Genomic DNA, 14,124 nt, shown 5'->3' on the forward strand with positions numbered 1-14,124 from the left:
TATGAGCTCTAACAGGAGTTCATGCATAATGACACCAAAAAGTTTTCACAAATTGGCAGTGTGTGTGTGTGTGTGTGTGTGTGTGTGTAGAAGGTAAGTGGAAATATTTACAGGAAAGGCACATACAGAGATTTTTGAGAGTAGTTACTTGCAGGTGTTCTTCCTGTGAAGAGGAGGGAAGAAATCGTTAGGCCCCTGTCAGTCACTATGACAAAATGCTTGGGGCTGGGCGCTGACAGGGTGACATGCACCTAACAGATCTGGAATTTCCAGGGCCAGGGGATAGCACTGACCTCTGGTAGGACCCTCTTGGCTACACCACCTGGCAGGTCACCACTGTGGAAACATATGGGGGAGGGAGCAGGAGACCATGTGACAAGGCAAGAAGCCCAGACAGACTGGCTCTGAGGTCCCCAGAGGCACAGCCTGCCACAGTCTGGCTGGGCACAAAATAACCGAGCTGCCACACAGCCTTGTAGGTTCAAAACAGGAACTCCTTTATTCTCCGCAATCCCGCGAACGCCATGCATGCGGCCTTCTCCTGGGACACACCACACACCAACTGGAATTCCCTCCTCCGGAAATCCCTCCTCCCGCACTTCCCCAACCAATAGGAACTCCCCAGGAATCCCCTTGAGAACTCCAAAGTAGCAGGCCAGAGCCGAACAGCAGGGGTCTAATATACAATTGAATGCACAGCTTAACATGACCATCATCATCTCAATGGAGTCGCCTCTGGCAAAAACGCCCTGCGTCATTCCCACTGGGCAATGGCTCTCAGCAACAGCCCTGCTAACCTAGGAGCTCTTCCCAGGCTCTGCCCTCACAGGTCCACCTCCTCCCGCCCTTCCCACGAGTGGAGGGGCAAGACACAACCAAGGGCAGAGACAGACCTCGGAGGGGCTCGGGATGCTAAAGCACTCGCATCGATTCCCTCATCCTGGACGTGATCTTAACTGAAGTGGCGAATGACTTTTACAGATATGCTGAGAACAAGGTGGTTTGTTTTATTTTTCTGTGTTTGCCATTTAGGCAGAGGTGGACAGGACCATGCAGAATGGACAAAAAGGCCCCAGTGAGAGGCTCCGGCAGAGAAGTCGGAGCTGGAGTGGGATGGAGCAGCTGGAGCCGGAGAGCAGGTCTGGGCGGCGGAGGCGCAGAGGCCCAGGCACAGACAGGCCCATTGTTTCCTCTGTCTACTGCTGCGTAACAAATACCCCAGTGCAAAAGTGGCTTATTTGTCCTTCTCTGCGCCTTGGTCTGCCAACTCTGCTCGGCTGCCTGCCTCACTGGAGGTGGCTGGGCTGGGTCCAGCTCGGATGGCCTCATGGCTCAGCCGCCCGCCCATGACATCTTTCAAGCCAAGTTTCTTCATGCTATGGTCCTCCTGGACAGTGCTCCAGGGGACAGCCCCTGTGCAGAAGCACTCATCCATCTGTGGGCACTTGCTGATGGCCACTGGTCCCTCAAGTGCCAGCATGAGGTGGGAATGCATTCATGAGTGGGCTTGACTTGCCGGGGTCTCTCCAGCAATCTGCCCTCCCTCAGGATGACCAGGACAGCGTTGTGTTGACACAGAGATAAGCAAGAGCCAGGTGCGGAAGCCACAGGCCACCTCAGGAGGAGAAGCAGACGAAGCCAAGTGTGAGGGGGATGACTTGCCCCAGATAAACCAGGAATTACCATGATGATTTTTTGTGCTGGGATTGAACCCAGGGGCACTTAACCACTGAGCCACACCCGCGGCCCTTTTTAAACCATATATTTTATTTAAATACAGGGTCTTGCTAAGTTTCTTAGGGCTTCACTAAGTTGCTGAGGCTGACTTTGAACTTGTGATCCTCCTGCCTCAGCCTCCCCAGCCACTGGGATGACAGGCGTGTACACCTGTAACACCCATCTAAACCATGCATGATATGAGGTGAGAAAGGACTCTTTAACAAGGTGATAAACTGCTAAAATAAATGAATAATAAATTTGATTATGTTAAAATTATGCATATTTACCAAAGACACCTTGGAGTGGAAAGACATGCTGCAGAGTAGAAGAAGGGATCGAAACAACATGATGAGCAGTGCACCAGTGTCCAGACGATACAGAGAACTGTCAATCCACACAGGGATGAGGGGCAACCCACAGACCCCATCAGAGCCCTCACGGGCGTTGAATACAGCACAGAGCACAAGAGCTTGCTAAGAAAGGTGAAATCCAGTTGTCCAGAAAACAAACACAGAGATACTCAACCCCGTGATTAATTAGGAAAATGCAAAGTAATGCCCTAACGAGATGCCAGGGCCTCTGCCCTGCTGTTCTGTCATTGCCTGGTGGGGGAGGGCATATTTTTATACAGGAGACCTGTGCAGGGAATTTTCAGAGCTGCGAACGGACACTGCTCCAAGTGTCTATCAGCCCTAGATGGATATAGAAATCGTAAAACCAAATGAACACAGCAATGAGACGCCGGTGGGAGATGAGTGAGTTCCAGCCATGCACATCGGCTCCCGTGAAGTCTCACACGCCAATGATCCGCTAAAGGAGTCGCAAAGAACACGGCGGTCCAGGCCTTCCCTGGAAAGACCGCCAGCAGGCTGGGTCTGGACTCTGCCTAGGGAGTGTGTGCCCAGGTGCCAAAGCTGTCAATCAAAGAAGAGCATAGAGTGTGGTCATCGTAAGCAGCTGGGGGAGAGGTGACCTCGAGGGGCAGGGGTGTGGTCAGGGGAGGCCTGGAGGGCCGGGAGGCCTTCTCTCCCGCCCTGCCAAGGTCCATTTCCTGCCTGCACAGTGGCTTGACAGCTGCCCCTGAGCAGTGATTCTTAACAAGAGAAGCATGACAGGTGGCTTGCAGGGGTCAAGGATGGTGGCCGGCACTGGGGCGGGGCCTTGCAGGGAGGCCAGGCACACCCAGGTGGAGGCACTGCAGAGGGAGAGCTCGGCAATCAGGACGGATGTCCAGAGACACAACTGGGGGCTTCCTCAGCCACCGAGCACTGCAACCAGGGCGCCCAACGTGACAACTCAGGAGGGAAGGTCTCTCTTGCTCCCAGTTTTAGAGGCCTCTGTCCGTGGCCTTTGGTGCCATAGCTCTGGGCCTGAGGGGAGGCTGGGCCTCTTGGAGGACGGGCCTGGGGGAGGAAAGCTGCTCAATTCCTAGCAGCTGGGAAGCAGAGCGGGAGAGGAAGGGACTGGGGACAAGAATGTCCTTCCAAGGAAGGCCCCCGTGGCTGTCCTCCAGCCACACCTACCCGCTACAGTCCCGCGCCTCCAGGAGCGCACCCAACCTGCACGCATCACACTCCTGGGGGCAGAGTCCCCGCATCCCAGCACTTCCCAGAGGCGGCCCTGGGGGACACACCTTCAGCACCTGAGCCTTTGGTGGCGTTCTAGATCTAAGCCATACTGTTAAGTGACGTCCTTAAATTTCCAGCCCCCGCGGCTGTCTTTTAGATATCTGCAGCCAGGCGGAGGGGCTCGCTGTGCAAACCTCCTTCATTCCGTGCACGCTGTGTTAAGTAGCCCCGGAATCACGAGGCAAATTCACAGCACGCCCAACGCTAATTGTGCTATATCCTGTGGGTAACCAAGAGATGGTGTCCTGGATTGGCTCACCCGGAGGGCGGGGCACCTGGGAGAGGCTCCCAACAAGTGTCCCTGAGCCGGCACCCCCTGGGGGTGGGCAGCTGGGCTGCAGAGCAGGGTGCCCCATGCTCAGCCACAGCTGGTGCCCGCAGAGCCCACACGTGACCCACAGCTGTCCTCCCATCCTGCCTGTTGTCACACAGGTTCAGCAGGGGTGGTTCACTCCACAGCTGCTGGGACCTCATGGGCACTCAGGGGGGTGCTTCTCTCTGGACAGTTTTATTCCCACCACCTTCCTGACGCTTCCCAATGCCAAGTGAGGAGGTCAGTGATCCGCCCCGCTGGTCCATCGCCACTCTCGGGACACCAGCGCGCGGAAGCGAGATGATGTAGAGCCTGACGTGAGAGCAGAGTGGTGGCTGCCTTCACAGGGCTGTCCTCCAAGATCCCACCCTGGTTCCTGGAGGCCGCACTCCTGGGGCCAGCACGGCAGGTCACGCTGTGTTGCTCCCTGTGTCATCCCGCTGTTTTGGATGCCTTGGCCAGGGATCCCAGAGGGACTGTCCAGCACCCCATAGCTGGCCTAGGCATGCTCACAGAACTAAAGCACAGATCATGAATGATGTTCACGTGCTGTTTCTCTTGATACGTGCACCCAATGTCGATGAAGAGAGGTGTGTTTCATAGAAGAGGAAACCAAGGCCGCTGGTGCTTGCATAACTTGCCCAGGTTTCAGAGGCAGGAGCTAGATTTAAACCACAGCCTCTGAGATGGACAAAGGTTTCCCTGAGGTTCCACCATTAGAGCTGTCCCTGAGCTGGCACACAAGGCCAGGGTCAGGGGTGGAGGAGCCGGCCAGGGGTCCACCAGGCTCACTTTCAAATACTTGTCTCGGCCTCCACTGGGCCTGGCACATCTGGTCTCCCTGGACTCTGTCCCGCACCTGGAGCTCTTTCTCCAAAATCAATGCAGAGGAGACGGCTCATCAGGAGAACCAGGATGTTTGTTCCTCTGCTTGAAACTGTGAAGGCTAAAGATTGAACCTGGGGTGAACTGGGGGACTCCGGTGGAAAATCCAAAGAAAGCAGTTTTGAAAGTGCACGGAGGAGCCCGGAAGCGGCCACCTGCTTTCACCTGCGGTTTGCACCCAGGGGCTTCACGCACTGAGGGAAGAGAGCTTCCTTCGTTGTGTGTTATTATCATTTCTGTCAATTATGGGACCTGTCTGCAGGACGCTGCAGCGAGCAGAGACTGCGTCGTGAAGGGCTTGATGGCAGAGTGTGTCCCAGGCAAGGAAACGCCATCGCCAGACGGAACACTCTGGAATCTGGCAGTTGAGCGGGCCCCAGGAGGGGCCTGGCGTCGACAGGCAACAAAACACAGAGTGAGCTGGGTGGGTGAGGGGCGCTGTTTCTGATTTTATTTTTGTGATTCAGGCCCAGAGTCTACAGACTGGAACACGGATTTCATCTCAAAATGAATTTGTGGAACATCTGCTGGAGTTTCAGTCTGTTAGGGCTGACACGGAGGGGGCTGGGGGGCACAAAGCACACGGCAGAGCGTCTCATGGAGGGTGAGAAAAGTTTCTTCTAATTTTCAAAGCTTTGATGTATTGTCATATTCAAGAATTAATTATAGCCGAAGGCCACTGGAATGGGGGGGGGGGGAAAGCAGCACTGTGAGAGCCACACATCTGGGGAGATGCTGCTCCTTCTGCCCAGGAAAGCATCCCCCGACCCAACTTCCCTGGCTCCTGAGCTACGGTAAATGTCCCTACCTCCAGGCCGAGTCTCCTGGGGCCAGAGAATCGTCACCATTAACATGGTCTTTCCCTGGGGGTCCTAGGGAGAAAAGCACCTTCTCAGTACAGCGGGCATCTGTGGCTACAGCTTTTAAATGAAGATACACAACTGGTGGTCTCTGGCCCCTGCTCAAGGTAACCTCTGCTGCTCATTATGTGCTTAGTAAGATCCTGGTCCAGGCAACGAAAAATGGCCAAGGAGGGTGAGGCCAAGGAAGGGGAGGCCCGGAAAAGCTCGGGAAGAGAGGCGTCTGGATGCTTCTGCCTCTCCTGAAACCACCACCACCTCAGCCCCCGGCACTGCCATCTTCCCAGCCAGCAGGGGCTTGGGAGGGGGAGCAGGCCAGGCCACTGAGGAGCCACCTCCCACCTCACAGGGGCTCAGAGATGGCTGGCATGGCCCCCACAGAGCTTGTGGTCAAGTTCATGTCCAGGTTCCCAGTAACAGGTGCATCCGTGCAGGTTCATGGTCCCCGTCACACAGCACCCTGGGGACATCTGGAAAACACGGGGACTATCAGCACTTGGGGATGTCGGTGTCTTAAAGAATTTGAGACCCAGGTGCCACCTTGTTTAGGTGCCTCTGAGGAGTCCAGCAGGAGGAGCCATATAAGTGGGGCTGGAGTCACCTCCGGATCCCCGGGAGGAGAGCGGACGAGGATGGGCAGGGGTGGGGCCAGGGAGGAAGGCCACCAAGGACAGAGGCAGAGACTGTGAGACCAGTTAAACCAAACAGGCTTTGCAGATGTAGCTGGAACCCAGCGTTGGGCAGCCAGGGAGTTGGAGGGGCAGTTTGGTCATGAACCTGGGATGGGGGGGCAGTAAAGGAAGCTTTGATCTGCAGTGTGGGGAACCCTAGGAAATCTGGGTGGGCCCAGATGCAACCAGTTGCAGCCCGTTGACTGGGAGGAGATGGCACATTCAATCCCCCCTAGACGGGGCCAAAAGCTGGGAAGCCAGGTTCTCAGTCCTGCCACTCAGTGTTCCTGTGGAGTCCTGAAACAGGATGGAGAGCAGCACCCAGTGTCTCCCAGGTGAGCTAAGAGCAGGGGTGGGGGAGGAAGGCAGCGCGGCTGGGAGGGGAGAGGGCAGGTCTCAGATCTGCGTCTGGCCAGGACCAGGCCTGGCCCTCCCGGGCCATGTATCCATCCTAAGGATAAGCAGCTCACCTTTCCCTACCTCTCCTCTCCTGCCGCCCAGACCTCCCCTCCAGGCCCCTGGGCTTCTCAGAGGGCCAGGCTTTGCCAGGACACTCCAGAATTCTCAGGGCCCGCTCAGGGCAGGGCCCCCAGGCCCCCAGCCTTGCGGATGTTTTTCAGCCTCTGGGAAATGAGGGAGAAACGGAAGCAGAGAGACGAGACGTCTCAGTCCAATTTCTCTGAACCCTTTAGACACGCCCGTAATTAACGGCACTCACAGCTGGTCTAGTGCCCTGTTCACAGGAGACTCCAGACTCCCGAGGGCCAGAGTGGGAGGCCTGGGGAGCCTGATTTGAGCCACAATAGTCCCTGCTCCAGAACGAGGGAGCAGGGTCAGTTTATGTCCATAAATAGATGCAAGCAGCAGGATTCCCACCCCAACAGCCTCTTTCCTGAGCATTGAGTGAAGTCAAGAAAGTCACTAAAATGTCACCAATGACCTTCTTCCCCCCAAAACTTCTGAGTTACTCTGCATGCATTGAGCATGGACCAAACCTCCTTAGGATTCCATCTAACTGCCTAATCGCTGGTGTGCAGAGAGCCCAGTCTAGCAAGAATCCTGTGAGTGCAGTTTAATTTCACCCTGATGTCCTCTCACATCCAGTGATGCCACACCCTGTCCTTGGGCTACTCGTCCCCTCCCAGAGGTGCCTGCTGAGTCCTGCCCCCCCCCCACACACACACAGTCCTGTCCCATGGTCCTTCACGTCTGTCAAACTCTGCCAAGTGTCCCTTAAACTCCACGTCTGTAATGTCCACACGGGGCAGCAGGAGGCAGCTGATTATGAAAGTCACTGCCAAGTGCACGGGCGAGTGCTGTGTTGTAAGCTGGACAGTCGCTGGGGAGGAGCGCAACAGCCCTCAGTTCTCACCTGGGCATATCTGCCAGCAAGGGCAGGCCAGGGAGGGGGGGACGAGAGTGCCAGGGACACAGAGGTCTGCACAGCCCCTGCTTGCTGTGTCATCGACACACAAGCAGAAGGCAGCGGCGTCAACCGCCCTCCCTCAGCCTCCAAAGATCCTGAGTGAGCTCCCTCGGGGCACAGGGGTGGCACAAGGAGCCTGAATTAGAAACCCAGTTCCAGGAGCCAAGCAAGGTACACCAGTTTAGAACAAGTATTTGCTTGACTTGAACTACTAAACAGCGGAACTATCTGATAATTATTTTCTAATGATATGTCTTTAGACCTATCTTCCCACACAACAATTAGCTCTGGCATGTTTAAAACCCTGGGAGAGTATTTTGAGACATAAAGGACCAGAAGGCAAGTCAACAAGAATAAATTTGTAAAAGGATCAGGAGTTCTAGCCAAGGAGCACCCACCACAGCAGCATAAAACCCTGGATTTGTGCATGTTTTGGGGGTCACAAGATACACTGAATAGCAGGTAAGGTTAGAGCTATACTGTGTGCATCCGCCTGCTACAAAGTAACCTTAAAAATGTGGGCAAGGTGATGTAAATGCTCAGAAATACTCTTGTCTTCTGTTCTCTTTCTGGATTTTTCTACTGCTTACAGCATTTATTCCTTGCAAAGTATGCAACACCACACATGTGAATTAGCAACACAAAAGAGAAGTTGGCTTAGCCTTTAGTCTCTATTAGGAAAACCCTGGGTTCAATTTAGCCTATTGCCCAGAGAAAAATTTTTCCAGACTCTAGTTCTATATATCATTTCTCTTTATAAATATGCGTTTGCATAGGAAGCAATCCTTTGTAAGTTGTTTGTGCAAGAAAATGAATTGGTGCTTTTTTATTTCAATGTAAATAAAATGAGCTGTAATAACCCCCAATTAGCACATTAAAATAAGTTGAAGATTTGTTTTATCATCTCATTGTAGAGGAAAAAAGGCAGCAACGAGAGCCTCATATTAGTGACAAAAACAGAACCAGTTGTTTGCCTTGAAGAGCAGAGAAAAACTAATTTAAAACTCTCTGCGAATCTTTGATAATTAATTTCACACCAAACACGCCATTAGAAGGTCTATAAAACATCTGATCATTTACAAAAAAACCAAACCAATGATTTTCCCCAAAACAAGAATGTCGACAATAAAAATTTAATATGCGTAATGAGATTAGGAGGGGAACAAAGCCAAACCAAAAGTTTTGACCTGGCTTTTTTCTCTCAAAGGTGGTGACTACCGGTGTGGCCTTCAACTTGATAAGGGAAGGGGCTGATCATGACCTTTTAAGTGGCAAAAATGATGGAAAGTCTAGGAATGATCAGAAAGCGAGGTGGGCATGGGGTGGTGTCCGTGCATGTGTTTGATCATGTGTTGCGTGTGTGGTGTGAGCGTGCTTGGGCATGTGCATGAAGAGCACGCAGAGTTTGCGTGGGGCTGGTGTGTGCTTGCACACGTGTGTGTGAGGCTGTGTCTGTGGTGAGGTACTTGGAGAAAGGAATAAGGAGGGGTGAGTTAGGTCCTGTTTGCGTAGGAACCAGAGCTAGCAACTTCTCTGTGGGTACTTGCTAAATTAGTTATTAATTACTAATTAACTAATTATTATTAGTTATTAGTCTCTAATCTTTATTAGGCTAGTCCTAGATGACAGGCGCTCTTCATAACATCCTGGGGTCATAACATTCACCACCCCTGGGTAGATCCTCCTGCCACACAGTGTGCTGGCCCCAGGCTGTGGGTGGGTGAGGCAGGCGCTCCAGGTCATGCCCAGGATGAAGTGAAGGACTTCTCAGGTTTACTTAAGACTGAAATGCTGCAAAAAGTGCCCCATGGACTTTCCCTGCTTAGCTACAGCCACCATGAAACCCTCGGCCAGGGTCCCAGCCTCTGCTGTGTTCTGTGGGGAATGACCAGCAGGTGGGCTGCCCACCTGAGATGCCTCCTTACCTGCCTGAGTCCAAGCAGAAGTGCCTGGTCCCCTTGCTGGTGCCAAGTGTCCTTGCTGGACAGTGCTGTCCTTGCACGTCTTTCCTGGAAGGAGCCACCTCTATGGGCAAACAGGAGCCCTGGCTGAAAACCAGCACAGGGTCAGTGCACGGCCGCTTCCTGGCTGTCCCTCCTGGGCAGAGCTCTCTGGCTTTCACCTGCAGGTGGCCTGCTCAGGTGCCAGGGTGCTGGCTGGCAAGGCCCTGCCCTGCAGAGAGGTCACTGGAGCCCCAGGGAACGGGGAGTCCAAGGTCAAGCCTTAGCATGGCAGGATGTAAGGCAAGCCGGGGACGTGGGGGGAAAGACAGACGGACGGGAGCTTCTTCGCGACGCCCCTTAGCAGGACGAGCCGTGACTTTCTGTTGTGTAGTTTTGTTTTGTCTTGTGCCAGTTAAAGACAAGAATTCCTAGGAGAGCGAGCACTGGGCGAGGCTGGGCCCTGGGCCCTGCCTTGGCTGCGGGAGCATCCTCCCAGGGCAAACAAGGGCTGGCCTTCACCCTTATTGCTGCCCGAGCCTCCTCCAGGACACTGCTGCTGCCACTGTAGAGGGTCCGCCCCGGGGAGTGGGTGCCCGGGGCTGCCTTCCTTGACCCAGAGGGCCTCCTCCCTGCAGAAACGCCTCCACCTGCCTGCGTCCTGCTGCTGCCGCCTCGCCCTCCTGAGTTGGGCTGTCCTTCCGACCCCAGTGTCTCCCCACCTCTGCTATCCCGACCCCGTCCCCTGGCAGCGTCTGACCTACCCTGTGTCTCCCTCTATTTTGTCCCAGGACAGGCTCAAGCCACACTGGATCCACCTCTCACCCCAAACCCTACAGTGGGTGCCCAGCAAGCTCCAAAGAAAATCTCGGACTCAGGGTGCCAGCAAAGCTGCTGGGCTGCCTGCCCCACCCTGCCCTGCCCTGGGTGGTCCTGCTGCCTGGGCTGCCTCGGTCAGCCCGTCCTCCTGGGGCACGTCCTCCCACCTGGCCCTGCCCCAGGCACCCTTCTCAGCCCTCATCACGGCTTTGGCTTCCCTGGTGGCCACTGCTCCCCTCTCCCTCCTCCACCGATGATGTCCCCACCTCACTCATTCCTGTCCCTTGAGAAGTCACCTCCGTGCAGGAGGGAGCTCTGCAAGGTGCCATGTCTCGCTCTGCCCTCAACACTTGGAATAATCCCTGCCGCGTGGTCAGTGCCCGCTGGTGCCCACTGATGGATGAAGAGACTTGTGGGAGACTGCCTTGGCGCACCCAGCACCGGTGAGCACCGCGGGTGCTGGTTCATTCACCTGCGTTTTGATTTAGTAAACAAGGGAAAGGCGATCGGTGATTCTCACCCTCTGTTTTAAAAATCTGAATGCATTTGAAAGGAGTGCTCTGCCGCGTGCAGCTGGCTAGCATTAGATCTTCCTCCAGCGACGTTCCACGGGAGTCAGGCCAGACTCTCAGGTGGCCACTGAACAAGAAAATGAAAACCCGGAATAGGGCAAAAGTCACCCCGCCGTCCCTCCAGGGCCCGCGTGCTCTGGATGCGTATTGAGCCTCGCCGTGCCGAGTTTCCGCTGAGCGCTTTGTGTGTATTAAATTGCTAATTCTCACGGTCATGGTGTTAGTTTTCTACAGCTGCTGGAATCAATGACCACAAACTTGGTGGCTTAAATGTGCAAATTCATTCTCCTCTTTCTGGAAGCCAGAAGCCAGAATCCCGGTGTTGTGGTGGGGCAGGGGCGGGGCGGGGGCCGCGTTTTGCCTGTCTGGGGAGGACTTCCTGCCTCTCCTGCGTTGGTGGCTGCCAGTGTCCTGGGCTTCTGGCTGCATCCCTGCAGTCTCTGTCTTCATGGCCACCCCCCATCTATGTTTCCTACCAGGACAATGTCCCTGGATTAGGGCCATCTGGAGGTCCTAAACTCACTGACATTTGCAAAGACCATTTTCCTACATGGAGTCACACTCAGAGTTTTGACATGGACACCTCTGGGTGCATTTCAGGTTCTCCATGACCCACCATGCAGCAGTCCCTACCATGTCCTGCACAGGTCAGCAGCAGGACGGGACTGGGGAAGGGGAACAGCCCAAGGCCAACCTCCAGCCAGCACAGAAGGAGCCTGAGCCTGGCTCCAACCGCCTGCTGTCCCCAGCACACCACAGACCCGGGGGCCAGGCCCTCGTCCCCACTCTCCAGGGCCAGCGTGAGTCTCATCTGCTGCCCACAGCATCGAATGTCACCAAAGGATCTGTAGAGCTCAGCAGCCAGCTAGGGATGGGCCTGGTAGGTCTGAGGAGCCGAGAGCCCCGTGGGCGGCCCCGAGAGGGCCCGTCCATTCTCCCTCCTCCCCAGGCCGTCCCGTTGGAGATCACACCCACCCAGGCGGTGAGCACAGGGGAAGCCCTGACCACAGAGACAGCCGAGCGCAGGCAACACTCTCCCTCTCGGGCTCCGTGGTGGGGCACTGGCCGGCACCCAGGGGACCCTGGGTTCACCCCCAGCGCCGCAAAAGAATGAAAACAAAGGCTCTTTCTGTCTGCGGCTAGAGGCACCACACCCACCCCATGCATCTGGACACACGCTGGCTCCCGATCGGAGGCTGCCAAGTGGAGGCCACGCCGGGAAGGCCGGAAGCAGCCGCTCTGGCCCTGGCATGTGGTCTTGTCCGTCAACAACACAGTGCTGTTTAACACAGGGCGACTGCGGGTCACCACCAGTGTCGCGGGCTCTGGTGAAAGGCCTTCTTATTTTAGAACTGGAAAGGATGTGGACACCACCAAGTTCAAGGCCCTCATTTAGAAGCCAGCCATTCAAGGCCCAGTGCTCCCGAGAGACCTCGCCCGGGGCACAGAGTCACTCATCCAGCTGGCAGCTCAGTGTCCACTGAGTGACCTGCTGGCACTGCTCGCTTCCTGCCCAGGCTACATCCTGCACAGGGACGGGGACATTTCTTCCCAGCAGAGGAGACGGCTCCTGGTGGAGACCGGATGAGGCGCTTCTCTAGCAAACGCACCAAGTTCTGGGCTCTCCTCTTGACCTGCGCCACTCAGAGCCTGGGGCTCTCGTGGTCCCCGACTGCAGCCGTGACATTTCCTACCCGCAGTCTTCCAAGGACACTGTGGTTTTAAGGAGCTGGCCTCTGTCTGGAGGCTGTTTGCAGGAAACTGAACCCCTCTGCCCCCACACAAGCAGACGGACACTGCCCTGGGGAGTCTGTGGTGCACCTCCTTCCTGACTCTGGGGAGGGGCCACCTCAGAAATGTCGGTGGTTTCAGCAAGAAAGAGGACATCTGTCCATGCAGGACACCTGTGAGGAGGCGCTGAGGAGCAGAGTGTGCAGGGGTGGGGCTTCGGGGGTTTTCTGGGGGAGCTGGTGATGAGCAGGGCCTGGGGGGAACTTGCAGGAATGACTTAGACACTGGAGAATGGGAGCTCGCAGTGCAGGACAGCAGTAGAATCCAGGAATGGAAAGACCTGTGCGTCTGAGTGCCCTGTGGCCGCGACAGACCACACCCTGAGGGCAGAGAGCAAGCTGTTCACTGGCCCTGCCAGACCCAACACAGGCCCTTCTCAGGGCCACTCCCTCCAGAGGCTCTAGAGGAGCGGTCCTCGCTGACTCGTTCCAGCCTCTGGGGGCAGCCAGGGTCCCCTGACTGTGACCACCTCACTCCCATCTCCACCCGGTGGTCACTCTTGCCTTCCTTGTAGGAGGACATGTGTGATGGCCTTTGTGTTCCCCACAGGGTCCCGGATAATCTCCGCATCTCAAGACCTTCAGCTTGATCACATCTACCAAGACTCTGTCTCCAAGTCAGGAACATTCTCAAGTTCCAGGAATTAGGTCTGGATCAATATCCTGGGGCCGTCGCTCAGCACCGAGGGAGGGGACTCTGGGCGCTGGGTTCTGGGGCGTCTGGTCTGCCCCACTAAGAACATGGGATGTGGGCCACATTCCTGAACCTTTCCTGAGCAGCCACCCAACCTACCCCAGCACGCTAACCCCCCAGGGCCAGGTGGAACACCACCGCCATGGGCCTGCCCGTGTGTGCCGTCCACTCCACCACGTGCGGTCCAGTCAGTCACCTCCAAGTCACCTCCGAGGACAGAAAAGAAACCTTTCTCCCGGGACGTTTTTGAATCCAAAGGTTATTTTCCTGCAGCCACCGCAGTCTTAGTGAGCTGCATGGGGTGGCTCTGGGCTGGGGCCGGCTGGCAGGAGCCCCAGGCTCACTGCTGGCTGGTGAGGGGCTCTCCTGTGGAGTCACCGCAGCCTCTCTGTTGAGCCCTCCGGCAGAACACTGTGTCCTCAGGCTTTTTCTCTGTCCACCCTGGGACGGGCCAGCTGCAGGTTTGAGCCTGGGCCAGGGCCTTGACCATCCCCGGTGCTAATAAAGCTGTTCAGAGAGTTGTTGGAAGCCCTGCTGAGACATCATTCCAGAGTCCTGCCCTGCCCTGAGCTAAGCACCTCAGACCCACATAAACCCCAGCCCAAACCCTGGTCCCCAATGTACCTGGGCCCAATGTGTCTCTCTTGCTGTCCATCAGGAGGCCGTGGCCCTCCTCTTGCAGGTTTGGGCTGACCGTCCCCTGTGCCTCTCCCTATCGCAAGCCCCGCTGGCTCGTCCCCTGCAGGAAGAGTGCCTTCTGCTGTGTGGGCAGTGATTCCAGCCATGGGCCCCGCCAGGCAAACCTCT

General features: G+C 55.9%; 1 long non-coding RNA gene across 1 annotated transcript; it reads left to right on the plus strand.

The window, feature by feature from the left end:
- Nucleotides 1-12,039: 12,039 nt before the first annotated feature.
- Nucleotides 12,040-13,838, plus strand: LOC308656585. Its single transcript, XR_014023753.1, has 2 exons — nt 12,040-12,762; nt 13,174-13,838. It is a non-coding gene; the product is annotated as an uncharacterized lncRNA (long non-coding RNA).
- Nucleotides 13,839-14,124: the final 286 nt, after the last annotated feature.

Source organism: Spermophilus citellus (genome assembly GCF_964194105.1).
Source record: "Spermophilus citellus genome assembly, chromosome: 9".
Lineage (NCBI taxonomy): Eukaryota > Metazoa > Chordata > Mammalia > Rodentia > Sciuridae > Spermophilus > Spermophilus citellus.